Source organism: Protopterus annectens, chromosome 5.part0, assembly GCF_019279795.1.
Source record: "Protopterus annectens isolate FY-2018-M chromosome 5.part0, PAN1.0, whole genome shotgun sequence".
In the NCBI taxonomy this organism is placed as follows: Eukaryota; Metazoa; Chordata; order Ceratodontiformes; family Protopteridae; genus Protopterus; species Protopterus annectens.
Window position 1 is genome coordinate 1141413478 of NC_056735.1, and position 27263 is coordinate 1141440740.

At 39.4% G+C, this 27263-nt stretch overlaps 1 long non-coding RNA gene across 2 annotated transcripts in view; it reads left to right on the forward strand.

Annotated features, from left to right (window-relative positions):
- Window positions 1-27263, forward strand: part of LOC122801560 — a 432544-nt gene that overhangs the window by 74256 nt on the left and 331025 nt on the right. The gene's annotated exons all lie outside the window — the stretch shown is intronic.

The following is a 27263-nucleotide window of genomic DNA, read 5'->3' on the forward strand; positions in this document are numbered from 1 at the left end:
GCATAGAAAATGAAACATTTATTCAAGTGTTTTTGAAAATCTACTTAGCAGCAGCATAATAATCTGTGTTAAAAACTTATGTTCCAAACATATACATTACTATAACTCATTTAATTCATCTGATTGACAAGCATAAATAATTTTATAACTCTATTCTGGAAGAAATTGTCATGTGATATATTTTAAAGCAGTAGTATAGCATGGTTGTAAAATCTGGTTACTAAAATGTGTTTGCTGTGCATTATTTTGTATAAAGCAGACAGATTTATTCTAGGGACAGCAAGTAGGATAGTGCTCAGCAAGGACACAACTCAGTGAGATCAGATATATATATATATATATATATATGTGTGTGTGTGTGTGTGTGTGTGTGTGTGTGTGTGTGTGTGTGTGTGTGTGTGTGTGTGTGTGTGTGTGTGTGTGTGTGTGTGTGTGTGTGTGTATGTATATATATATATATATATATATATATATATATATATATATATATATATATATATATATATATGTGTGTGTGTGTGTGTGTGTGTGTATGTATATATGTATATAAGTGTTTCTGAGAATCTGCATAACTATGCAGTATGATTTATAACAATTTCTATGAATACAATATTTTATTCTATTGACAATAATGAGTTTGAGTAAATGCTCATGTACAAGCAATTCAAGGTTTTTTTTTGGAAGCTGTTAATTGCATTTACATGACAGAAAATAGATGCATCTTAATATATGTAATGTCTGAATCATATTAGCCAAAGTTTTTGATTTAAATGAATGTTAGAACTTATTTTCTCTCCTCTTGATTTCTAACATCAAGATTATTTGAATGCTATTTGAATACAAGTGTTTTATATTACATAGATGTATATAGTAGTATGAACAGTTTTTTTAAAAAAAAAGGTTTATTTTAGTTTATATGATGCTGTTTTACCAAATGTGTAGTCTTGTTTTGCTAGATAATTGAATTGAAAACTGTTAACCTCAGTTAAATATAACTAGGATTAAATTGATAAGGTGGTAGCTGAGGTACTGCTGCTTAGGGTAGGGGGTTAACTTGAGTGGTAAATACTACTCTAAGTTGGAGTTTATAACTCCAGGCTGGATGCAAGGTTTAATCCTTACATTATTTTCACTTGTTCATTGTTATTTGTATATAGTTTTGACATCCACAATATATTTTGTACATTCATTGTCACTACAAACAAAATTGAATCCTATACAAAATCCCATAAGAGATTCAATAAATACAGCTATATTTAAAGGTACACCTAAAGGAGGAGATGTAACATTACTTATCTTGTTATTTTGATCATAAGATTCTTAAGTTTTAAAATGCCAAATGACATCTTTAAAAGGAATTTCTTTAAACATTAATGGATTGAATAATCCGTGTAAAAGGGCAAGCCTAATAAGAAACATTAATTTACATAAGGCCAACTTAGTCTTCCTGCAAGAAACCCATCTCTTGAAAAAAGATATTGATAAACTAGCCACAAACAAATATACAGTATTGGTTAGTTCAGAGCACACTCAGAAAAAAAGAGGAGTGGCTATTTTATGGAATAAAAGTATGCCCATTCCTAAAACCATTAAGTCTTATCAGGATGACAAAGGAATGTTTTGTATGGTTACAATACAAATTAATGGGGAGACTTACACTTTAATGTATATTGGATACCTGGAATTGGTATTAATACAGTGAAACATCATCTTGATAAGATCATATCATTCTCTATAGGATATATTATTTTAGCTGGTGACTTTAATTGTATACTACATGAAAGTGATACTACCACTATAGGGAAAAGAAGAATTACATCTAATGCAAAACATTTAAATGATTTTGCTAATTCTTATCATTTGAATGATATTAATAATCAGATAGATTCAAAATCATTACCATACACCTTTTTTTCTAACGGATACAAAACTTATTCAAAAATAGATAGGGTCTTTATTTCTAACCAGATGGTAACAGATTTAATTAATTCCAAAATCATTTCATGTCCTATATCTGATCATAATTCAATTGTTTTTGAATTCATGATAAAAATACTCATAATGTTCAGATCAAAAGGATACCAGCATACTTAACTCAACTAAGACTATAAAGAAAGTAAAATATTTTTTAGACATAAATAATACTCCTGAAGTCTCCATTGTCTATGTTTGGGATGCCTTAAAATCATATCTATATGGACAAAGTATCAGATGGTATAATAATAAAAGGAAATCTTGGGATAAGGAATTGTTAGATATTCAAAGTAAATTAGACTCTTATAAACATAATAATAAAGAAAATATATGGACAAGAAAGTTATTGAAGAAATAAACAAACTAAATGAGAAATACAAAGAAATTTTAACTCATAAAGTTAAAATAACTTTAGAGAATACAAGTTTTGTCTTATTCAATAAGCCCCAAATACTTACATAGACTTAAAAATAAAACAAAAAGGTTGAATAAACAAAACCATATCAAAGAAATCTTTTCTCTAAGGAAAAAGAAGAATGTTTCTAGTATACCAGAAATACTAGATGAATTTAGAAATCACTTTCACAAAATTAACCATAATAACATTAACATGGAACCTAAAGATAAAATAAAGGAGTTTATAACCACAAACATGAATAAAAAGCTTAATAAACAACAGATTAAACTATTGGACAAGAGTATTTCATATACAGAAGCTATTACACAAATAAATAAGCTTAAATCAAACAAAGCACCGGGTAATGATGGTATTATACCAGAGATATATAAAATCCTTTCTAAAAGTACATATTCATTAATACATAAGGTTTTTATTTTGGCCCAAACTGAGTTAATAACCCCCCCATCTTGGCAATATACATTTATTTCGCCAATTTTAAAACCTAATAAAGATCCAACTAGATGTTCTTCATATCGGCCCATCTCATTACTTAATGTTGATTATAAAATGTTTATGAGTATTTTTGCTGATAGATTGAAGACAATCATTCTCGGCATTATAGATATAGATCAGACAGGCTTCATTGTAAATAGAAATACTTTTGATAATATAAGAAGAACTTTAACATTAATAGATTTTGCAAATAGGAAAAAGAAAGATTTAACACTTATTAGTCTTGATATAAGTTCAGCATTTGATTCAGTAAGTTGGGACTATCTGTTTACCTTAATGAAGTGCACAAACTTCTCAGATGCATTTGTAAATCTAATTGAGCATTTATACAAAGGAACGTTGGCTTATATTAAGGTAGGAACATATGTTTCACAAAAAATACCCATTCTTAAAGGTGCAAAACAAGGATGTCCACTTTCTCCACTATTAATTCACTTTAGTAATGGAGCCTTGGGCTAATTTGATCAGAAACAGTACTGACATAGAGGGTTTTGAAATAGATGAAAATACAACATCCAAAATTCAACTTTTTGCAGATGATGTTCTAATTACATCAGCAGGATCTAATTCTTCTATGCAGTCTCTATTTGATAAAATGATGAATTTTAAAAGTATTTCTGGTTTAATATTCAATGAAGAAAAACTAAAATACTACCTATATATACACGAAAAATATTCTCATTAGTGATTTTACTAAATATGTACCCAATTCAGGTCAGATAACTTATTTAGATATAATACTATCTAAAGATATTAAATCTATTATATATAATAATTATAATACCTGTTTTCTTAATATACAAAATCTTTTTAATACCTGGAATAATATGTTTTTACTATGGAGGAGAGACTTACAATTATTAAAATGATAATATTCCCCAAGATTTTATACTTAATACAATCAATAATACTTCCACCTACAAAAATAATTATCAAGAAACTGCATACACTAATGTTAAATTTCCTATGGGCACCTAATAGACCTAGGATTGCATTAAAGAAACATACTAATAGCTGGTCTCAAGGCGGTATTTCTTTTCCAGACTTTAATTTATATACTATCTCTTCTATTGTAAAAGTTATTACTTTATTAATAGATCAGTCATATGTCATAAAATGGAAAGATTATTGGGAGCTAATTAGTATGCACTTCATGAAAATCTCCTTAACACATAAAAATATGATTGTAAATAACTCCATGTTATGGTTACTAAAGGAATTTTGTACTTCACCTATTACACCTAAATATATGGTTTGTTACCCATTAAATATTATTATTAGCTATCGTAACTTTATATTCATGCACCCTAAGTATAGGGAATGGAATTTTATTGTATTCCCTATAATGTATACTCAGGGTATGCTTTTGTCATCTACTTCTGAAGGAACTCATTTAGCTATAGATAATGATCTAAAGTACTGGTATCAGTTGATATCTGATAATAAAGTTAAAAATCTAGATTTCTTAAAGCAAGAATTTGATCTAAGAGAAACTTGCTGGTTAGAGGTTCAGACCTTTAGACAACATCTCATTAATAAAGTAGATCTAATGTCTATAACAGTTAAATAATCTATTCCAACACTGATTGATTACTTGATATTAAATTTACAACATAAAGTTTCTGATAAAGGTAAACTTTCATACATACATAAAATTATCAGACAAGAAACTTTTTACAGTGTAGATTCATACTGGAATTATTTCACTTCTATTAATGGGGACCCACCAAATCAACAAGATAAACAATATATATTGGAATCTGCTTATAGAACTACGTCTTCCATTGTCTGGAGACTTTATACATGGAAATTTTACATAGATCTTTTATACACCTTTGATGATGAATAAAATAAATAATAAAGATAATTTATGTAAGAGATGTAATGTAGAAATTAATGCTGACTGGGCTCATATGTTTTATGACTGTATAAAATTGAAAGAATACTGGAAGTCAATTAATGAATTTTTGCAGGCTCTTTTTACAGATAATTTCATTATTTCTAAATCTCTTATATTATTCAACACACCTGTACCTCAAAGTGTTATAAAGGTTAAGCTTCCCTTGTTATGGTCTATTCTAGCAGTGGCTAGGAAAATAATAACTAGAAATTGGATTTCAGATACACCTCCTTCATTCAATGAATTTAAAAATGTTATGAATATAGTGTGCCATATGGACATAAACACAATTAGAACAAGAACAACTAGAAAAACATCTTATTATATTGTATGGGATAATTTACAAAATTTGTTAAAAAATTCTAATTTCAATAGCATAGTATTTTAGTTTAATTAATTGATCTGATTGTAGTGGATGTCTTTGTAAATACTTTAGTTGTTTTGTTGAATATTATAATAATACCTATTTTTAATTACTTGTATAAAATTGTTATGATATTTCTTTTATATGTTAAAACAATAAACCTGTTTTGAAAAAAAAAAAAGAAAATGTCTCTGACAGATGGGCACACTTCTTGCGTCTATTGTTTAGGCGCCGTGCACCTGCAGGACTCCCTTGTTCTATCTGCCATGCATTTAGCCCAAGAGTTCTGCAGGAGCGTAAAAATAAGCTTATTCTTTGGGGTCTTTTAAAGCCCCAGGATTCACCGGCCAAGACTCATCCTGTGAAATCCCCTAAATCTTCCAAGCAGTCTGCTCCAAGTTCGGAGCCGTCCTTGGTTTAGATTCCACCTTCTACTTCGGTTCTGGCTGGTACCGATCTTATCTCCCTGTCGGCTCCATCAGGATCTTCGGAGTCATCACGGAGCCACAAGAGGCAAAGGTCCCCTTCCTTGGAATCTATTCATTCGGCTCCTCGGTCTCCCCTGCTTCAGAGCGAGCGCAGTCACAGATCTTCTCACTCCTGTCGGTCCTCCAGGCTGTCGGATCATGATGTGGAGAGAGTGGTCAGTAGGTTGCTGAAATCGCAGGCACTTGCCAAGATGTTGTCCAGCCCTCCTCAACATATGTCTGCTCCGTCCACTTCTATCGATGTTCCTCCTCCGACTTCATTGAGTTTGGAGCTAGAGTTCGTTGAGGTTCAAGTAGTGGAACCGTCGGCTTCGATAACGCTATCTCCTGCAGTTCCGTTGTTGGCTCCGATACCCTCGATGGTGCCATCCGTCGAGGGATTTCGACACCGGGGCTCCCTCGTTGGCTCCAAGGGGGCGAGTGGCATCGGACCCTTGTCCGACCCCGTTCTCCCTCTTGGAGCTTCGGTGCAGGTGAGCTGTGCTCCTACATCGGACTTGGAGCAGTCTCCCTTGGTGCGGAGAAAGATTCAGATTTCCTCGGAACCGGAGTTTTTTCTGCATCGTGGCAGGGACATCTTCGATGTCATGAGGAGTGTGCTGGCCACTGAGTCAGCTGCACTATCAGCCCCACCGGCTCCATCCCCTGTAGTGGGGGAACATAGGGAACCGGTGCTCCAGGACACCCCATTGTGTGTTTCCTCTTCTTCTGAGGCCTCCCTGATCATTCAGAGGAGCCCCCTTCTAAGAAGTGCAAGAGGAAGCACATTGACTCCCCTGAGTCTGTCACATCTGATACAGACTTAGATGATTCGGATGGGTCTCCGAGATCCCCCTCTGAAGATGTTTCCTTCTCGGACATCCTAGAAATGCTTATGCAGAGGGGGAACTGGAATCCCCTAGTCCCTAACGAGGATGAGTCTGTATTTCTGGATGCGTTTGGTTCCCGACCTTCCACCTCCTCGGTTTCTCTGCCTTTCGATCCACTTATGGCAGTGGTGGTTTGAAAGGCTTGGTCAGCTCCAGATACAGTGGAACCAACTCCAAGGAGACCTGGCAAGTTCATCTCAGCACCCCATGATAAGCAGTTCCTTACCAAAGGTGTCCCTGCTGATGCCATGGTGGTAGCAGCAGCCACCAAAAAAGAGTTAGCATAGACCTCTTCATCTGTCCATCCTCCTCTAACAAGGAGTCTAGGACTATGGACAGATATGGGAAGCGAATGTTTGCTTCAGCGACCTTCTCTATGAGGTTACTGAACTACTTATGCCATTTTACGTGGCTTCAGAGGGATCTTCTTAAAGAGCTCGGAGATACCCTTCAAGATCCATCAGCTGAGGGGGCTCAAGCTAAAGTAGCTTCCCAGCTGGCGACTCTTAATTCTATAGTCAACTCCTCCATGAGGCTCATTTCCTATGCAGGTGATGGTGTGAGTAGAGCCGCAGGTAAGGGTGTAGCCATTAGGTGGCATGCGTGGATGCAGCTGTGCAATTTTGCGGAACCCTTTTGAGCGTCATTCACCAACACCCCCTTTGATGGTTCCTTTCTTTTTGGACCAAAGGTGAAAGACACTTTGACTAGGTGTGAGCAAGAAGGCAAGACTCTCTGCTGTAGTCCGTTTTTCCACTCCTAGACCATATCCCAAAGGTCAGAAGAGTGGCAAAATGTGGTTCCAAAATCCCAAGGAGCCTTGCCTGACACACGTAGTGATTTTTCCTCCAGGGGCAGAGGGGGAAACAATAACAACAGATGCCGCCCTCATGGCAGAGGGGGTCCGCAGAACCAGGGCAATGGAGAATCTTTCTATGATAAGCCCTTTCAGCATCCCTGAAGGGTTGCCTGGCTGCTCACCTCTGGAGGCGGTTGGGGGAAGACTTTCACTGTACCCAAAAGCCTGGCAAAATTTAACGCAAGACAAATGGGTATGGTATATTATATCCAGAGGTTACAAAATTCCCTTCTGTCAACCCCCCTTGCAGTCAAGGAAATCCCTTCCAGATGTTCCACCCAATCTGAAGGTCCAAGCAGTCATATAAGTTTCAAAACTGCTAGAAAAAAAGAGTCATCCAAGAAGTCCCAGCAGACAAGCACGGATCCGGAACTTACTCAAGGTTCTTTTTGGTACCATAAAAGACAGGGGACTGGAGACCAATTCTGGATCTCAGCAGACTAAACAGGTCTGTACAAAGAACAAAGTTTTGGATGGTCACGCTACAGTCATTCTACCCTTTCTGGGTGAGGACAATTGGATGTGCTTGATAGATCTTCAGGACGCGTACTACCATATCAAGATGGACAGGAGCTCCAGGAGATTTCTTCGCTTCTGGCTAGGAGCCAGTCATTACCAGTTCAGAGCTCTGCCCTTTGGTCTCCCCACAGCCCCCAGGGTGTTCACCAAATGTATGGCAGTGGTCACGGCTCACCTGAGACGTCAAGGATTCCAGGTGTTTCCATATCTAGATGACTGGCTCCTCACTGCTACTACCAGGCATCAACTTCTACAGGCCAGGGACTACGCAATCACAATCTGCTCCCAGCTAGGCATTACAATAAATTTCGAAAAGCCTGCCTTGTTGCCCTGTCAATCTATCACCTACATAGGAGCAGACTTAAACACAAGGAACATGTTCGCAAGACTACCGTTAGACAGGGTGTCTACAGTTCATCAGCAAGTACAAACTCTGATGCAGAGCAAAAGAATCCAAGTCAAGTTCGTCCTTCAAACTCTGGGTTCCATGGCAGCAGCCATTCTTTTAATCCCACTGGCCCGCTTTCACATGAGGATCCTTCAGTAGCTTCTGTTCACATAGTGGTCTTTCCAACAGCTGCCCATGTCTCACATGATTATGATTATGATTATGAAAGCATGCAAAAGGCACCTTTCCTGGTGGATGGTCTCCCCACTAGTGACTCAGGGCAGACCCTTCATTCAGCCCCCTCCAGTAGCCACAGTGACCACAGACACCTCCCTGATGTGGGGGGGGGCATTATCAGGGTAGGACAGTCCAAAGCACTTGGCAGCCTCACGAGTACCATCTGCACATAAACGTCCTAGAAATGAGAGTCATGCTCCTAGCATTGCAAGCCCTTCAGGGCTCTTTTCCTTCTGGGACCATCGCAATTCAAACAGACAACATGTCAGTGGTGTGGTACATCAACAAGCAGGGTGGAACCAGGTCCTACCCCCTGTGTCGAGAAGCACCCAAGACTGTGGCAGTGGGCGATTTCCTCCCAATGTTTTCTGATTGCGACGCACATCCCTGGGAGGTCCAACGTCGTAGAGGACAGGCTTAGCAGAGCTATCCTCATGCCTCACGAGTGGTCTCTGAACCAGGAAGTTGCGGATCTTATTTTCCGCAAATGGGGACAGCCTTGCTGCGACCTCTTTGCCACTCCTTTCAACAGCAAATGCAACAACTACTTCTCCCTTCTTTCGCTTCCAGGTCACTCACCCAGAGAAGCTATAGTCCACGATTGGCCTCAGGGACTTCTTTATGCATTTTCTCTGTTTCCCCTGATTCCAAAACTCATACAGAAAGCAATAACTTTGGGTTGAAAAATGATCCTCACTGGCCTCGACAAATATGGTTCCCATTCCTGCACCATTACCTTCTCGATCAGCCTTGGACTCTGGATCCGATACCTTCTCGATCAGCCTTGGACTCTGGATCCGATTCCAGACCTACTGATTCATCAATCAGGCGGGTTGCATCAATCCCTCCAAACTCTCCAGCTCACAGCTTGGTTGCTCCACTTCCTACCTTAGCAGGCTTCCCACCATTTCCCCAGCTGTGCGTGAGATTATTGTCTCCTCTCACAAGTCCGCAACCAGAAAAACTTATGCTAGTAAATGGAAATGTTTTTCTTGTTGGGCAGAGGCTAGGAACGTTGATCCCTTCTCAGCCCCAGTCCACGAAATTCTGGAATTCCTAGCACAGCTTTTTCATTCTGGGTCCGCTTCTGCTACAATTAGGGTTCAATTAGCGGCCATTTCTAACTTTCATGTTGGTTTATCAAATTCAAATATTATGTCTCACAAGCTCTGTAAAGCCTTTTTGAGAGGGACCTCTCTCCTTAGGCCTCTAGTGAGAGATTTCTGGTAGCCATTACTTCAGCCAGACGCGTCTCTGAACTTCAGGCACTATGTGTTCATCCTCCATATTTGGTTATTCATAAAGACAGGGTTGCTCTGAGGACTAATCCTTTGTTTCTTCTGAAAGTCTGCTCAGAAAATAATTTAAACCAATCTATAGACCTTCCTGTGTTTTTTCCCTAACCACACCAACAAGGCAGAGTACAAATTACACCAATTGGATGTTCATAGACAACTGCGTTTTTACCTGCACAGGACTAAGGAAATAAGGAAGTCAGACCAACTATTCCTTTCTTATGCTCTAGGCAAACAAGGTCTCCCAGTTTCCAAGGTAACCTTATCCAGGTGGTTGTCTCACACTATTACTTTCATTTATCAATTAAGACACAAAGAGTTGCCTATTAAACCGAAAGGTCATTCTACTAGGGCCTTGACCACCTCTGTAGCCTTCCAATCTCGGTTGCCCTTGGATTCTATCTGTGCAGCTGCTACGTGGGTAAATCCTCATACTTTTATTTCTCATTACAAGCTAGATATGGTCTCCAGGAGCAGAGCTGCCTTTGGTTCCACTGTTCTGAAGAGTCTGTTCCAATGAGCCGCCCAGGACTATAGGTGCTAGGGACGCTGTCCCAACCAGCAAGAACAAAGGCGAGATAGACAACTTAACATAAAGAAATTATGTACCTACTATAACATTCCATGTTAGTTGTCTTCATCTCTCCTTCTTTCTTGCGTCCCACCCTCCGTCCCCCTGTCCTATTGGACCGAGAGGAATTCTGATTTCACTGGCTGAGTTTTCTCTGGGTTGTTTCCTCTACTGACTTAGAGAATATGACAGGTATGCTCAACCTTTTTATTTGGACAGGTTTATTCTCTGGCTATGTTTGGAGTTAGCTATTTCAAACATGATCTGGGTAGCTATCGCTAGGCATCATGGGATAAGGGGTAGCCACGAGCCAGTAAACAGCTCTCGAGCTATAGAAGATGGCCGAGTCGGAGCCAAGGATTGGCTCCGATCTCAACCAGCAAGAAAGAAAGCGAGATAAAGACAACTAACATGGAACATTATGGTAGGTACATAACTTCTTTTTTTATGCAACTGTTATATTAAATATAGGAAATATGTTTGTCCTAATATCTCAGGACATTTGCCATTTCTTTTCAATTTTTGTGCTGGACACAACTGCCCAAAGAGGGACTGTCCCTTGCAGAGTGGGACAGGTGGTAACCCTATGTGCATGTGTTAGTGAGTATGGATTAGATTCAGGAACAGGTGAGGAGTAGGTGTTTGTGTGTATCTTAGGGTAAGTGTTAGGTAAGGGAATAGCTGTAGTGTTAGTGTTTCTGCATGTTTGTATCTTTTGTAGTCACAGTGTTACGGGAAGGTCTTTATTAAGGTAAAGTGTAGAGTTAGGGTTGGGGGAAGGGGCATAATTATAGAGTAAATGTTAGCACCCTTTACTAAGCTGGGCGGGGGGGAGGGGGCAATATATGCAGAGTTTAGGTTGTCCTGGTCTCCTGATAAGACTTGGGCTGCATTTACATGTACTAATTGTTTGACTCTCTGGAGCCTTAAAATCAGAAAAGATGCCAGTGAAGTCATTTAATTTTATTCTTTGTTTCTGCACTTAAGTTGAGTAACTGATACAGTCATTTGGAGCTGCTTTCTGCATGAGTGCTTGCTGGAGTTTTATATATAGTCATTTAGAGCTGCTTTCTGCACTGTCTCTTCTGTTTATGCATTTTATTTTCTGTTTGCCTGCAGATTTTCCAACCCATCTGCTCATTCTCTGTTGTGCTTTTACATTTTGGTGGCTTTTGAGCTGCTTGCCACTACTCTAAATGTAGCAGTAGAAGCTCCTACCAGTCTCATCTCATCTTCTTATTTTGCTTGGGACTGAAAGATCAAACTGTGAAGTCGCTCTCCTTAGACTCTTAGAATTGCCTGAGTTAGACTGTTTCATATCACCCCACTCATTAGTGCACATCGCAATATTTAGCGTTAACCCCATCTTTACATCCTACATTTAAAGTCTGTAACATCTGGGGTTAGATTATTGATCACAGTAGAGACTGTGAACTCCTTTTTGGAAGGATTATTGCTTCTGTTTTGCTCCAGGTGTGAGAAGGAGGCGAGGGACATTACATCCTGACATTAAGTAATTACCCATTACTGGAAGGCCTGACATTTTTCTAGGAGCCAATTTGGGATTAATGCTATTGCTTTGCTGCTGGTGAGATAAGATGCTAAGTGGCACTGATTCCTACTGGTGTCTGATTTTTTTTCAGTGTGTACTGGGTTTCACTGAGAATGGTGACCAAACACGCCATTAATTGCTGAGGCTTTCTGTTGAAGCCAGAGCCATCCACTGCTAGATTAAGTACACTACAGTGCTGTTTCAATTTATCTGGGTGATGCAAGTGCTGCTCCTGCTGTTGATATACTTGAGTATTATTTGCAGATTGTTTGCACATTTAACTAATTTTAAGTTATGTTTTTCACTCTGTATTTGACAGTGAAGCTGATAATTACTTCACATTGATGTGTTGTATTCTGTCTTGAAATGTGCTAGTGCGCTCATTTAGTTTAAAGTTTTTTGCCATTATAATCGACTGAGTTTCTGCCCCTCTGCCTAATTCTAAGTGTTGGCCATTTGCTTTCCTGTTTAACCTAATTACTTCCTGCACTTTGGGCTTCATTTTAATGGTTCAAAGTTTGAAAAACATAGGTCTGCCTTCTGGTGAGAGGTAGTGTAGCCTGGTCTACCCTGGGCTGCGAATCACTGAGGAAACCTTAGGGCATGTCTTTTATGATTGGCCAGTGGGATGTTTTGCTTGGTTACTGCGCCCTGTATAGAAACAGGTGCTTAGAATATAAATTTCCCTATAAAACTACACCATGAGTGCCTGAGCATGTAGTTGTCTGATGAGCATCAGGTTTGCATGAAGAGGAGTATTTCTTGATGAGATTACACTTAGCTTGTGCTACTTGATACCATCCAAGCAAATATTCCTTACAGTGGTTATACAGAGGAGTATAGAATCCCTTGGCACCACTCCCCTTGTAATCTATATATTTAAATCTTATACCTTTGTTCTGCACTTTCCTATGATCTTTGTAGCCAGCTTGGCAAAAAGGGGCATCTTGGCACAATGTAAAAATTATCTTATGTTTTCTGACAACCCCCTAATTCTCAGTATGTTAGATATATACTTATACACTGTCTATGGAGACAAGACTCTCACATGCAGTCACTTCAAATACCAAACAGGTTGTCAGAAACGCACAACACTACACAACACACACTACACATACAGACCAATATATACTGAGGTTCTTAAAAGTAATCTACCCAAGCAAAAACCTCAAAGGCCTCCCAGATGCAGTCATTACAATAAGTGCCATCAGCAATCACAAAAACATACTACCAAACACCCATCATGACACATTCAGCCTCAACTCACAGTGGCTCTCCATTTAAGCCCATAAGACACACCACCACACAGCCAAACATTTTGGTCATAGAAAACTCCATTGTGAGGCACATCAGTGTATCACTCACCAGGCTGAGCAAGGAGAAGGTACTATCAGTTTTCTATGAGGAGCCAGGATCCACCAGATCACCCACTCAGATGGATCATTGAACCACAAGTATGACTCCTAGTCCATGTGGGAGTAAATGACCTGAGACCAGCTTCTCTGGATTATATGGAGAGATGTGCTGGATCTCTCAATCTATGTTCCAAGCTAGTACGAGCCTAGCAATGTACAGCATTCTACCTTCACCAGGGATGATGCTGCAATTCAAACAAAAAAAATTGATTTTAATAATTGGCTTAAATTTTGTTGTCATTCAAAGGTGGTAAAATATATCTTAGCCTGGGAGGATACAGCTGACGGATCAAAATGCTGTGCCAGGGATGGTCTGCACCTGTTCCTGCTAGGCTTTTGAATATTGGCTAAAATCTTATCTGCCCCATAGTGCCTTTTTTCAGCACTGGCAACCTAATAAGTCATCTGACATAGTTAAACCAACCCGGAATACTGTAAAAGTGATGCTGCTGAATGCCAGGAGTCTAAACAAAAAACACCACTTCCTGTATGCTGTCATAACTGTAGAGAATGTAGACATCTGTGTGGTTACCGTGACATGGTTTACATCCATAAAGGGCACCCTGAGAGTACAGGGCTATAATGCTTTCCACACATTAAGACCAGCAACCACACAGAAGAGGACAAAAGGTGGGGGTGTCTCAAGTTACATCAAAAACCATCACACCTCAAAGCTGGTCAAGCAGTATGATGCACTTGAGCTCCTCTATGTATGACTCACCATAAACACAGTCCCTCTCTTTGTGAGCTATAGCTTCTCTTTTATGAGCCAGGAAACCTATTTCTCTTAGTTAAATAAACTTGAGTCACCCTCTATTCAACCCAACACCATACTTCCACTGTAAACTAGGAATCATACGCGACCTCAGACTTGCAGACACAAAGATTCCCGGACTTTGTCAACATGAATGCCCTGGACCACCTAGTCCATATATCCACTAGGGGCACCAACATCCTTTACCTTGTCCTCACCAACATGGGGGAACATTGTATCCCCCCCCCCCCCAAGTGTAATGTCCTCACTGTCCAGGTTGAGCCATCAAGCTGTTTCCTTTGAAATAAAAATAAAACCTGGGATTCCAGGTAAACTTGGAATTTTTAGGAATTATTTGGAGGCAAACTTCCTAGTTTTAAGTGACTCCCTGGCAAAATTTCAAGCCCTGCCAAACCCAGGGAACACCACTGCCTATGCTGTGTCATTCACAAAAAAAAACTTTACAATGATGTGTATGGCTACATAGAAGCAGGGGTACGTACGTGGAATAAGCACAAGACAAACTCAAAAAACAGGCCTCCAGGTCGTATTCCAGCATCAATAGGCTGGATAACAAACGAAAGAAAATCATGGCCAAAATAGGGAATGCAATGCCCAGCAAGATAAGAAAATAGGGAATGCAATCCCCAGCAAGTTAAGAAAATAGGGAATGCAATGCCCAGCAAGATAAGAAAATAGGGACTGCATTGCCCAAGAAAATAGGGACTGCAATGCCCAGCAAGATAAGAAAATAGGGAAAGCAATGCCCAGCAAGATAAGAAAATAGGGAATGCAATCCCCAGCAAGTTAAGAAAATAGGGAATGCAATGCCCAGCAAGATAAGAAAATAGGGACTGCATTGCCCAAGAAAATAGGGACTGCAATGCCCAGCAAGATAAGAAAGTAGTGAATGCAATGCCCAGCAAGTTACGAAAATAGGGAATGCAATGCGAAAGTAGGGAATGCAATGCCCAGCAAGATGAGAAAATAGGGACTGCATTGCCCAAGAAAATAGGGACTGCAATGCCCAGCAAGATAAGAAAATAGGGACTGCAATGCCCAGCAAGATAAGAAAATAGGGACTGCAATGCCCAGCAAGATAAGAAAGTAGTGAATGCAATGCCCAGCAAGTTACGAAAATAGGGAATGCAATGCCCAGCAAGATGAGAAAATAGGGACTGCATTGCCCAAGAAAATAGGGACTGCAATGCCCAGCAAGATGAGAAAATAGGGACTGCAATGCCCAGCAAGATAAGAACTCCCTCATCAACTGCATAGACTTAATTAGTCCCCTGAATTTTTTATCAAATCCTCCCAGGCTTAGGATAACCACAAGACATTCTTCAGCTATGTCTAAAACCTCAAAGGCAATAAACAATGTGCCAAACTAGTTATAAATGAAAACACCTATACTGAGCCAGAGTACATCACAAATCTACTAGCCGATAATTTCAACTCCAATTTTACTCCACTGTCTCTCCCAGACACTTAAGAAATAATCCTAACCATAGTTCCCCAACTCTCACTAGGGAATTGGTCCTCAATGCACTCTTCAAGACCTAAAACACTAAATCTTTGAAAACTGGTAATTTTCCAAGATGCCTCCTTAATAGCATGAAACATGATCTACTGGGACCACTAGAAGCACTATTCAGTTATAAACACCAAACGGGCTTCATGCCAGATGAATAGAGGACTGCAACTGCTATTTCTCTGCATAAGGCAGGCTATCCACAGACCCACAAAACTACTGACTCTTAAGCCTGATTAGTCTCATATGTAAGGCCATGGAAAGAATAATCATGGACATGATAAATAATAACAAAGGAAAACTTCAGACATTTGATCCAACCCAATTTGATATCGTCAAGGCAGGTCATGCTTACTCAATGTGGTGGACTTTGTCGAGAAGGTTACCAAAGCAGTTAATGAAGTAAAAATGGGGCATACTGCCTACCTTAACCTGGACAAAGCATTCAACCTAATACCCCACTTGGACATTGTAGAGAAGCTTACAAAATTAAGTATAAAACTCCACGTCAGTCACAGGATAGCCAGCTGGCTCACAGAAAATATATAAGAAATCAGGTGAATCTACCTCTGCAAAAAGGCCAGTCAGCAGCAGAGTCCATCAGGGCTGTGTGATAGGGCCACTCCTTTTTTGCTTCTACTTCTCTGAAATCCAGGCCAACATCAAAGGTCTCTGGCTAACCAAGTTCAGAAGGTTACAAACAAGGTAAATCAAAGAATCCCTCAAGGCCACAAAGGTACTCCAAGAAGGCCTGACGCAGACTAATAAATCATGCCGGAGTCACAGTTTGAACTCAATTGCTTACTAGTATCTTTTGGAAAGACAACCACTCCTGGAAATTACTGCATTGATAATGCACCATAAGAGTTGCCCTGTGGTCAGGGATTTGGGAATTTATATAGACAGTGACTTGAGCTTTGACTTATCGTGTATCTTCTGTAGTAAGGAAGTCATTCTTCATTCTTCATTGTACAACTTAAAAGCAAGGGTATGACATTTACGTCCAAAGATGTCATTGTTCTGTTGTATGCAGCCTTTTTTTTTGACAAGTCACTAAGTACAATGCCCCCATTCACTATGTACCTCACCAGGCACATGCAACAACTGGAATGTTCGCAGAGGTTCTTAGGACTTGTTGAAAGGCGAACTATGCCTGTTCTTCAAAACATCCTCTGAGCCCTCTTGGGCCTGTTGCACATTCACAAAACAGATGTCATTAAAATCGCCTGATCTAGCCATCTAAGCCTTGCCTGCATCATAAATAAGACGTGTTGGAGGGACATGTGTCTCGGAGATTACCCATTCTCTAGAATAGGTTTCCCATCCATGTCAAGCAGAGTTCCTCCCTGCACTTATTCAAGCGCAGGTTGGATCAGTGGGTGGGAATTCATAAATTTACCCCTTGTCTGCCATCTGTGTCCCTATTAGAAAGATGAGGCTTGTAAATGCTTGGTCATGCCTATCCAAGCTATACCCCCAATAAAATGAGAAATATCAAAACCTGCTAAACAGACTCGGGAACGACATGTAATAAGTACCTGTGAACCCATATGTATTTGTGTGTGTGTGTGTGTGTGTGTGTGTGTGTGTGTGTGTGTGTGTGTGTGTGTGTGTGTGTGTGTGTGTGTGTAGAACTGCACTCTTGCTCCCATTATAACCGAGGAGGTACACTTCAGCAGACATTTTTCACTATAGTGGTAGTCACTATAAAAAGTAAAAAAATAAATAAATAAAATCTTCATCTTTATTATGCACTCGTGCCACTGTTTGATAACACTGTGCAAAAGACTAAACAAAGTAATATCAGCTCAAGCTGGTATGTTTTATTTTGAGAGATTAACAGTATTTCAGTTGTTGAGATTGCAGTGAGCATGGTAGTTTAATTTTCATGAGAGCTGATAAAATTTACATGTAGGGAATTTGAATCTTAATAAAATTTACATGTGAAAAACTGGAATAAATATGCTGGGTTGTCAGTGCCATGTGTACTTCCACAGTAGCTATTACTTAATAGCATTTGCATGTAGGTTCATATGTGTGTACTAGGCTAATGACCCTGGAGCCTTTACAAGCCTAGCCCAAATAAATTGCCCAGGCACCGTGCCACCTGATGTTAGTTCACAGTGCCCCTATCCAGTAGGGCAACTGGAGTGATCCCTGGGGTAAACTTTCTGTTACCCATCCACTTGTCAAGATTTCTGTTGAGGGCCAGCGAGGTGCTCTGCTTGACATGAATGGGAAGCTTATTCCAGAGTATGGGCAGTATTGGGAGATAGACCTGTCCCTCCAACATGTTCTGTTAATTGTGGTAATGAGGTTGTGATCACTGGAGTGTGTGGCGTAGGGGAATTTGGATTTCTTTAGGTGTAGCATTTCAAGTAGGGCTGGGTACGACATGGCTTTGTAAGTCAAGCAGAAATCACCTCTAAGTAGAATGATTAGTGACTGAGAACAGCTAAAGTTTCTTGAGTCTGTCTATGTAGGACGTGTAGGCCTAGGATCCTTTTTGTCTGGTACTTTTGTGGCCTCTCCAGCTGTTGTAGGTGCCTGGTCAGGTACATGCCAAATGGGGCGTTATATTTGATAATTGTTCTAATGAGGGATGAATATAGAGGGATGATGACCTCTTTCATTCTGGATGCAAAACCTTTGGTTATAAGATGTGCCACATAGAAGAACTTTCTGACCACAGTGGCAATGTGGTGGTCAAAGGTGAGGTGGCTTTCGACCTGGGTGCCCAGATCTCTTATGGCACCTTCACTGTTCAGTAGGCTCCCATCAATGTCAATGTGGTAATTTATGGGAACTGAGTTTTTTCTAAAGGGGATGATAACTCACTTTTTGGTGTTAAGCTTCAGGCCATGGTTCTGACACCAGTTATTGGTCTCAGAGAGAGCCTTTTGTATGATGTCTGCATCACCTGGGCAGTTGATAATGACTCCTAGCTTGCAGTCATCAGCAAACTTGATCAGCCAGTGTCCTCCTGAGCTGGCCTGGACTTCTGAGAAGTGGATGCCAAGCAGGAGAGGGACCAGGACCGAGCCCTGTGGGACTCCACTTCTGACTGGTTGATAGTCTGACTTGGAATCCACAACTTTCACTCTGTGGGTCCTGTCTGTGAGCCAACTGGAATAAAGATTCTGGGTTGTCAGTGCCATGTGTATTTTCACGGTACCTATTACTTAATAACATTTGCATGTAAAAACTAGAATAAAGATGCTAGGTGGTCAGTACCATGTGGACTTCCACAGTACCTATTACTCTGACAAAAGTCTTATTCCATTATCTTATCATACTTGGCATATAAAAATGTTTATCTTATTGTTACACCACAGTCAGCATCTTGGCACAGTATCAGAATTTTCAGAGTCCAAAATTCAGGTCCCAAAACCCTAAAAAATTGAAAAATTGTATAGCTGTAACAGTAAAGTGCAACATTTATTGTTACCCTTTACACATTAGATGCATTTGCAGGGATAAACGCCCCCACAGCCCATCCACTGCTACTTAAACATACTAACTCTGAGAACTCTATATCTAAGAGGAGGAGGACTTCTCCATAATACATTGTTCCCACAATTGCTTTTTGGGGTTCACGTTATTGAGTCGCACGTTATTGAGTCGCACATTTATTGAGTCTCGCACATACAGTGGCATCTCCAGAATCTGTTATTTCTACTGTAATTTCTTTCAAGACCATTACCTTAAATATTTCCAAACTGATTTCATTATAGTTAATAAAAAGGCTATATATTTTGATGAAGACAATAATCTTTTTTCAAAAGTCACTTCTCATATAACCAGATGCCTTTCAAAAATGATTGTCAACTAAACTGGCAGATTTCACAATATAGGTGAACGTTTGTCAGAGGTTGGATTTTTTTAACACAGTACTTTTGTTAGGTAAATATAATTCAAAACTGTGCATCTAGTTCCATCAAAGTTTTGCATGACTTTTGCCGTATGTCTTATATCATATGCCAAAGATAATATAAATGAAGCAACAGTCTCAAAATTTATTTTAGTTACAGATCTGCCTGGACAGTGAACTCTGTGCAAGTAATAATGCCCAAAGGGTGCATGTTATTGTGGAAATAACGCCTGCCTAAGGTGTTCTGAGGCCGTATGCCACAGGAGGAGGCTATTCATTTTTTTTCAGTCTGAGCTCCATGGCAGCTTAATATGCTGCAATGAAGTGGCTTTTTCAGCAGGCATTACCTGTAGATTAACACCCTGCTGGAGAACATTTGTTCTCCAATCAGGGTGCGATCTACAGGTTGCCTATTCTCTAATTAAATGTAACTTTTTCTGTAGTGATAAGGAGAGACAGAGGCAGGCATACTTTTAGATCCAGACAAGAATTGTTACTAAAAACCGAGAGCAATATGGAAATGTGAAAACTGACCTCTTTTTATATAAGGCTCTGTTTTCTTAAGTTTTTTTTTCTGTTTTTAATATTGGTACAGTGCTGATTTAAGTTCTTGCATAACATTTTATTTTCACCTGTATATCTAATAAAAGTTGCTTCATTATATTATGTAGTCATACTGGGTTTATAGCTACTTTGTGTCAGCCATGAATGAAATTTAGATGAACAAGAAATTAGTATCATTTTCTTTAATGCATTTTTATTAATAAAATCAGTGATAACACCAATCTAACAATCAAAAAGTTACTTTGTATTGTTTCTGGTATCTTCAGTGAATGGATATATTCTCCAAGTAAAAGCATGATTGAATTTGTTACTTTATGTCCAGTGCTTTGACTAGTATTTTAAGTAACAGGTCATCATTTTTCCTTAGAACCTGTCAGAATAAACCTTTCCTATCTATTGTGTAAAGTACATTCTTAAATGAAAATTTTTAGCAAGAAACTAAGAAATATTAAGGCTATAAGTTGTTGACAAACTTTTACTTTGGTGTTGCATTTTAATCCTTCCATTCCACTTGTATGTCTATTAACCAAACAGTTGTTCTTGAGTTGCCCTGGGAACAGGCAGTACAATTTAGCAGGCTTTCCTGGTTAACAAATTAATAATAAAATATAACAGTAATTCCTAGCTCTGTCAAATAAAGCTAATTCTTCATATATTTTCTCTTGATTTAAGTGCCTATCAACAGAACCTTACAAGCAGGAAAATCTTTGAGGTTCTCTAACAAAAGAATGAAAAAATGTTTGCGTGAAAAAAAATGTGGTGGCAAATGTTTTTTAAACTCCTTTTCACCGTAATATATTTCTTTCTGAAACTCACACAGACTGCAGAGAGGATTAAGATGAAACACTAGGAGTATCATACATACACCCTACCAGCTTGTATCCTGGAGAGAAGTAGCTTGCTTCTCGAAGGAGAATGAAGCTTGCTGCTGGAAGCCTAGAAATTACACTGTTCAGAAAGCAAGTGGCATTTATACTGGTTATTAAAGTGGAACAGTTCTGGTTTATGTGTGCTAGAGTTACTGAGCAGCGGCATTCATTTCATTGTTTCATAATGGTGAGGTGAATTACTGTTCGTGGGAGATGGAAGAACTTCTAAAGAGCCACGGCTCTTTTAGCAATAAGCAGGAAAAAAAAAGGATAGGCAGAGAGATAGAAACTAATTGACTGGCAGGTATTCAGGTCTGTTAAGAGAAGAAAAATATAAATATGGGAGGGAGCGTTATTATTCATGTTTTCATGTGGTAAGTGCACTTGACAATGCTGTGACCTGTTCTGAAATACAGGCATGAAAACTGCAGTGAATGTACGTTATGAAGCATTTTATGTATAGAAACATCCAAACTTAAGTAAACTGTATCTCTTATATCAGCAGACAGTTATAGAGATAATGTGCCTGAATCAGCAAGATTAAAAGAGCTGGTCCAGTTTGTGGTAAAATGTGTGGAAATCAGCAGAGCATGAAATTAAATCAGTCTGCTTAGCTGTGTGAAACCTAGGTGACAGTAAATTCAATTTAGAAAGGTTTAAACCATATGACAGGGATGACGCATGTACTGTAGAATGTTTAAAATATAGAGATATAAAGGTAAGCAGTCCATGTATGCTAGTTCTGTTTGGCTAGGCCTACCTTGTTTTGGTCCGCACCTAAAATATTGTCAGCAAAACTGAAAACGGTGTTTATACTGGGATATATATGGGGTGGGTTTGCTGTTTGCATTGTCATTTCTGACAGCATACTTTGCCCCTTGTAGTTCATGCTAGGAAGAGCTATCTCTATTCTTTTTATCAGCTACTTAGTGTCGCATTCACGTGTCATCTAGGTCAGGCTTTGTGTCAGCACCACAATCACCTGTGAACTGAACCTATATGAATGAGCATATGGGTGCGGTATCATACAAGTAGTTATTTATGATAGTCCATTAAATCACCACTCACTTTGGAAAGAAGAGCTCTGTGCCAGCAGCTGCCTGTGTGTCTAAGGAAACACACATCTGTGCCCCTCAAGCATAAACCTGACTCTTCACTGAGTGTCTGTCACTGATTTAATTGGACTCATCTTAAGCATAGTATACCTGTATTTATTTTGCAGTCCATGAAGAGGGCTTGAAATTCCTTGTCTCCAGTGTGAGACATTTTAAGATCTCACAGATGTAGCCAAAAAGAGAGCATGCAAGCACTTTTTGACCACATGTAGAAAGAGTCACCTTTTCTAAATTGCAGCACATTTAATGGTGTATGTAGGACTTCAGCAGGTGGTATGAATTGTTTAGCTTAACATGCTGGTCAGGGACTCTGGTTTACATTTCTCCTAAATTTGCTGCTGGACAACAAGATGTGTATGCCATAGGACACTGGAGATGGCAAGAGAAATAAAGGGATGTACAAGTCATGAGAGTAGTTTTGACAAGGTGGTGTGGGCTGCAGTCAGTCTTTATTTTTGAAGTATTATGTTCATAAACAACCACTATAAAGGAAAACAAGTTCTGTCTAAGAAGTCGTATGCAATAGCCATCTTAGCTTGGATTCAAAAAGAATACATTATCTGTATATGTATGTATTTAATTATTTATTTTTGTGTGTGTTTTCTTTTGTTGATCAGGCAATCTTACTAGTTATGACATATGGTCATACACTCAACATGATATTCACACTGACTTGCTGTAGTTTGTATAAGGCACAAGGGAAATTATCTACTCTTTTTTTATTAAATGCCATGGGATCTTTTATATCTACCTCAGGCAGAAAAGACATTGGTTTACGATCTCTCCTAAAGGATATATAACATTTGGTATAAAATACTTGGATAAAATGATTCATGTCAGGGGTCAGAGACATGGAAGGCAGGTATTCAGGTCTGTTAAAAGAAAAATATAAATATGGGCGGGAGCATTATTATTCATGTTTTCATGTGGTAAGTGCACTTGACAATGCCATGACCTGTTCTGAAATACAGGCACGAAAACTGCAGTGAATGTACGTTATGAAGCATTTTATGTTTAGAAACATCCAAACTTAAGTAAACTGTATCTATTATATCAACAGACAGTCATAGAGATAATGTGCCTGAATCAGTAAGAGTAAAAGAGCTGGTCCAGTTTGTGGTAAAATGTGTGGAAATCAGCAGAGCATGAAATTAAATCAGTCTGCTTAGCTGTGTGAAACCTAGGTGACAGTAAATTCAATTTAGAAAGGTTTAAACCATATGACAGGGATGACGCATGTACTGTAGAATGCTTAAAATATAGAGATATAAAGGTAAGCAGTCCATGTATGCTAGTTCTGTTTGGCTAGGCCTACCTTGTTTTGGTCCACAACTAAAATATTGTCAGCAAAACTGAAAACAGTGTTTATACTGGGATATATATATGGGGTGGGTTTGCTGTTTGCATTGTCATTTCTGACAGCATACTTTGCCCCTTGTAGTTCATGCTAGGAAGAGCTATCTCTATTCTTTTTATCAGCTACTTAGTGTCACATTCACGTGTCATCTAGGTCAGGCTTTGTGTCAGCACCACAATCACCTGTGAACTGAACCTATATGAATGAGCATATGGGTGCGGTATCATACAAGTAGTTATTTGATAGTCCATTAAGTCATCACTCACTTTGGAAAGAAGAGCTCTGTGCCAGCAGCTGCCTGTGTGTCTAAGGAAACACACATCTGTGCCCCTCAAGCATAAACCTGACTCTTCACTGAGTGTCTGTCACTGATTTAATTGGACTCATCTTAAGCATAGTATACCTGTATTTATTTTGCAGTCCATGAAGAGGGCTTGAAATTCCTTGTCTCCAGTGTGAGACATTTTAAGATCTCACAGATGTAGCCAAAAAGAGAGCATGCAAGCACTTTTTGACCACATGTAGAAAGAGTCACCTTTTCCAAATTGCAGCACATTTAATGGTGTATGTAGGAATTCAGCAGGTGGTATGAATTGTTTAGCTTAACATGCTGGTCAGGGACTCTGGTTTACATTTCTCCTAAATTTGCTGCTGGACAACAAGATGTGTATGCCATAGGACACTGGAGATGGCAAGAGAAATAAAGGGATGTACAAGTCATGAGAGTAGTTTTGACAAGGTGGTGTGGGCTGCAGTCAGTCTTTATTTTTAAAGTATTATGTTCATAATCAACCACTAAAAAGTAGACAAGCTCTATCTAAGAAGTCGTATGCAATAGCCATCTTAGCTTGGGTTCAAAAAGAATACATTATTTATGTATGTATTTAATTATTTATTTTTGTGTGCGTTTTCTTTTGTCGATCAAGCTAGTCTTACTAGTTATGACATATGGTCATACACTCAAGGTGATATTCACACTGACTTGCTGTAGTTTGTATAAGGCACAAGGGAAATTATCTACTCTTTTTTTATTAAATGCCATGGGATCTTTTATATCTACCTCAGGCAGAAAAGACATTGGTTTACGGTCACTCCTAAAGGATAAAGAACATTTGGTATAAAATACGTGGATAAAAAGGCAAGGCACATGTATGTGGCCAGCTTCATCAGCATTTACTTTCAGATTGCACATTACATACAGGATTCCAGACCACATGATATGCATTCAGGAATTGTAAGAGGTTAAAAGTGCCAGTTTTCTTAAGCATGTCCACATACATGGGGGACTTTCTAAGATGGTTGCACACTGATTAACAGTTTAATTTCAGCTCTCCCACTGTGAAAGGAGAAACTGAAACACAAGGGCCAGGATCGCTGTCATTTTTAGTAAATTCAGTTACCAGCTAATAAGTGCACTACCTGGATGCCAGCAAAGAAGAAACTAAGAGAGCAGGAAATAAAATTAACTAGAAAAGGTAAAGCCATGGCTTCCAGTAATCTGGAGGAAAAAATAAGTCAAATGTTTTCAGAGCTGATTAAAAATAAACAAAACACTGAAGCAGTATATTGCCTCAAATAACAAAAGGCTGGAAAAATGGAAGAAACTTTTAAACAGATATCCAGATCAAAATGAAGAAAATGCTGGCTAAATATGACACTGCTTAAGAAAAGATGTTTCAAAAAATGGTAGAATTAGAGGACAGAGCAAATGGGGAAAATCTGAGACTTTCTGTTATGCCAGAGAAACTAGAAGGAACAGACTGTGTTAATTTCATAAAGGCACACGTTAAGTAACTGGGCTGGTATTCCAGAGCAGGAACTATTAATTGAAAGGGCAGACTGTGTGTATGTTCCAAAGCAGCCAAGACCGTATTGGTAAGGATGCAAGCCAACCAGTAGAAAGAGCTGATCCTGACAAACGTGTGGCAAAAGGGCAAAGTATTAAAATATAGAGAGTGTAGAGTTTTTGTGGGAAATGACTATTCAGTGTGCACCAGACAGAAGAAAAAGAAATTTATTCCAGTAATCAGTGAATGCCAAGAGTCAGAAATGAAATTCAAGCTGTTGCATCCAGCTCTCTTTAAAATATTTTTCCTGGAGAATCAGTCATTTTTTGATGAAGACCAGCTAAGTTTGTCCAGCAAAAAATGAGCCATCAAGCAGGAGGGGACTCTCCTTAGGTTCATAGGTGTTTACTAGGCTAATGACCACAAGTGCCTTTTTAAGCCTAGCCATACATCCCAAATCTCTGACAAGTTCTGATACCCTTGATAAATGTAAGCATGGGCCTGGGAGATGAACCATTTACAGGTTACCTGTGTCTGTTAGAGACATAGGTTCATAGGTAGGTACTAGCTATGAACCTATCGGCCCAAGGGCCTAAGTAAGCCTAGCCAACAAGGTTCCCTGGCTTACGCCACCCATGAAAGTATTTTCCTGTGCCCCTGTCAAGCAGAGCCACAGAAGTGATCCCTGCAGTGTATTTCCTATTTCCCATCCGCTCATCAAGATTTTTCTTGAAGAGTGCTAATGAGGAACTTTGCTTGACATAGATGGGTAGCTTGTTCCAGAGTATGGGAAGTCTCTGGGACAGGAATCTATCCCTCCAGCATGTCCTGTTTATTGTGGTGACAAGGTTTAGGTCCCTAGAGCGTGTTGCTCAGAGGGATTGGGATTTCTTTAGGTGTAGCATGTCCAACAGCTCTGGGTTTGACATAGCTTTATATGTTAGGCAGAGATCACCTCGGAGTAGGCGATATGCTACAGAGGAAATCTGGAGTTTTTTGAGATGGTTAGTGCAGGACATCTGTTTGAGGCCAGCAATCCTCTTTGTGAGGTACTTCTGTGGCCTTTCCAGCTGCTGCAGATGTCTTGTGAGGTACATTCCAAAAGGTGCCAAACCATGGATGACTTTCCAGTTTCCCATCCAGTTGTCCAAGTTACACTTGAATTTGGTTAGGGAGGAACTCTGCTTCACATGGATGGGGAGACTCTTCCATGGACACAGTAGTCTCTGGGATGCATACCTATCTCTCCAGCAGGTCCTATTTAAGTTTAATTCTTTAGAATGGATAATTCTGGTGCTGTTTGTGGATATGCACGGGGTCCATCAGAGTGGGGTCTGACAATGCCCTGTATGCCAGGCATAGATCTCTCCTCAGAAGCCTGCAGGAGACAGAATACAGGGATAGGGCCTTGAGGCAGTCTGCGTAGGACATTTTACTTATGCCTGTATTCTTTTAGTGTGGAACCTCTGTGGACATTCCAGCTGTGGGATATCTCTGGTTAGGTACATACCAAAGGGAGCATTGTACTCAATGATAGGTCTGATGGATGCTGAATACAGTGGAACAGTGACTTCCTTGGATTTAGATGCCATACCTTTATTTATAAGTTGTGCAACATAGATTTATTTTTTTCACCACTGTAGACACATGATGGTCAAAGGCTAGATTGCTATCTGTGTGTGTCACTAAGTCCCTGACTGCTGGGTCAACTCTAAGTGGTGTGTTGTCAATATGATAGTTACCAAGGATGGATGACTTCCCAAAGGAAACTATTATGCATTTCTTGACATTTAGTTTTTGTCCGTGGCACTGACACCAGTTATTTGTCTGTGTCAGCCCCTCCTGGAGAACATTTGTGTCAGTGTGAGATTCAATGACTGCTCCTAATTTGCAATCATCAGCAAATTTAGTCAGCCAGAGACCACTGACCTTGGCCTTGACGTCTGAGAAGTAAATGCCAAAAAGGAGCAGGTCAAGGACTAATCCATGAGGGACTTCACTTGTTACTGGCCTCTTTGTAGAGGTAGACCCACCCCCCAAGTCTAACTTCCTGGGTCCTGTCTGTGAGCCA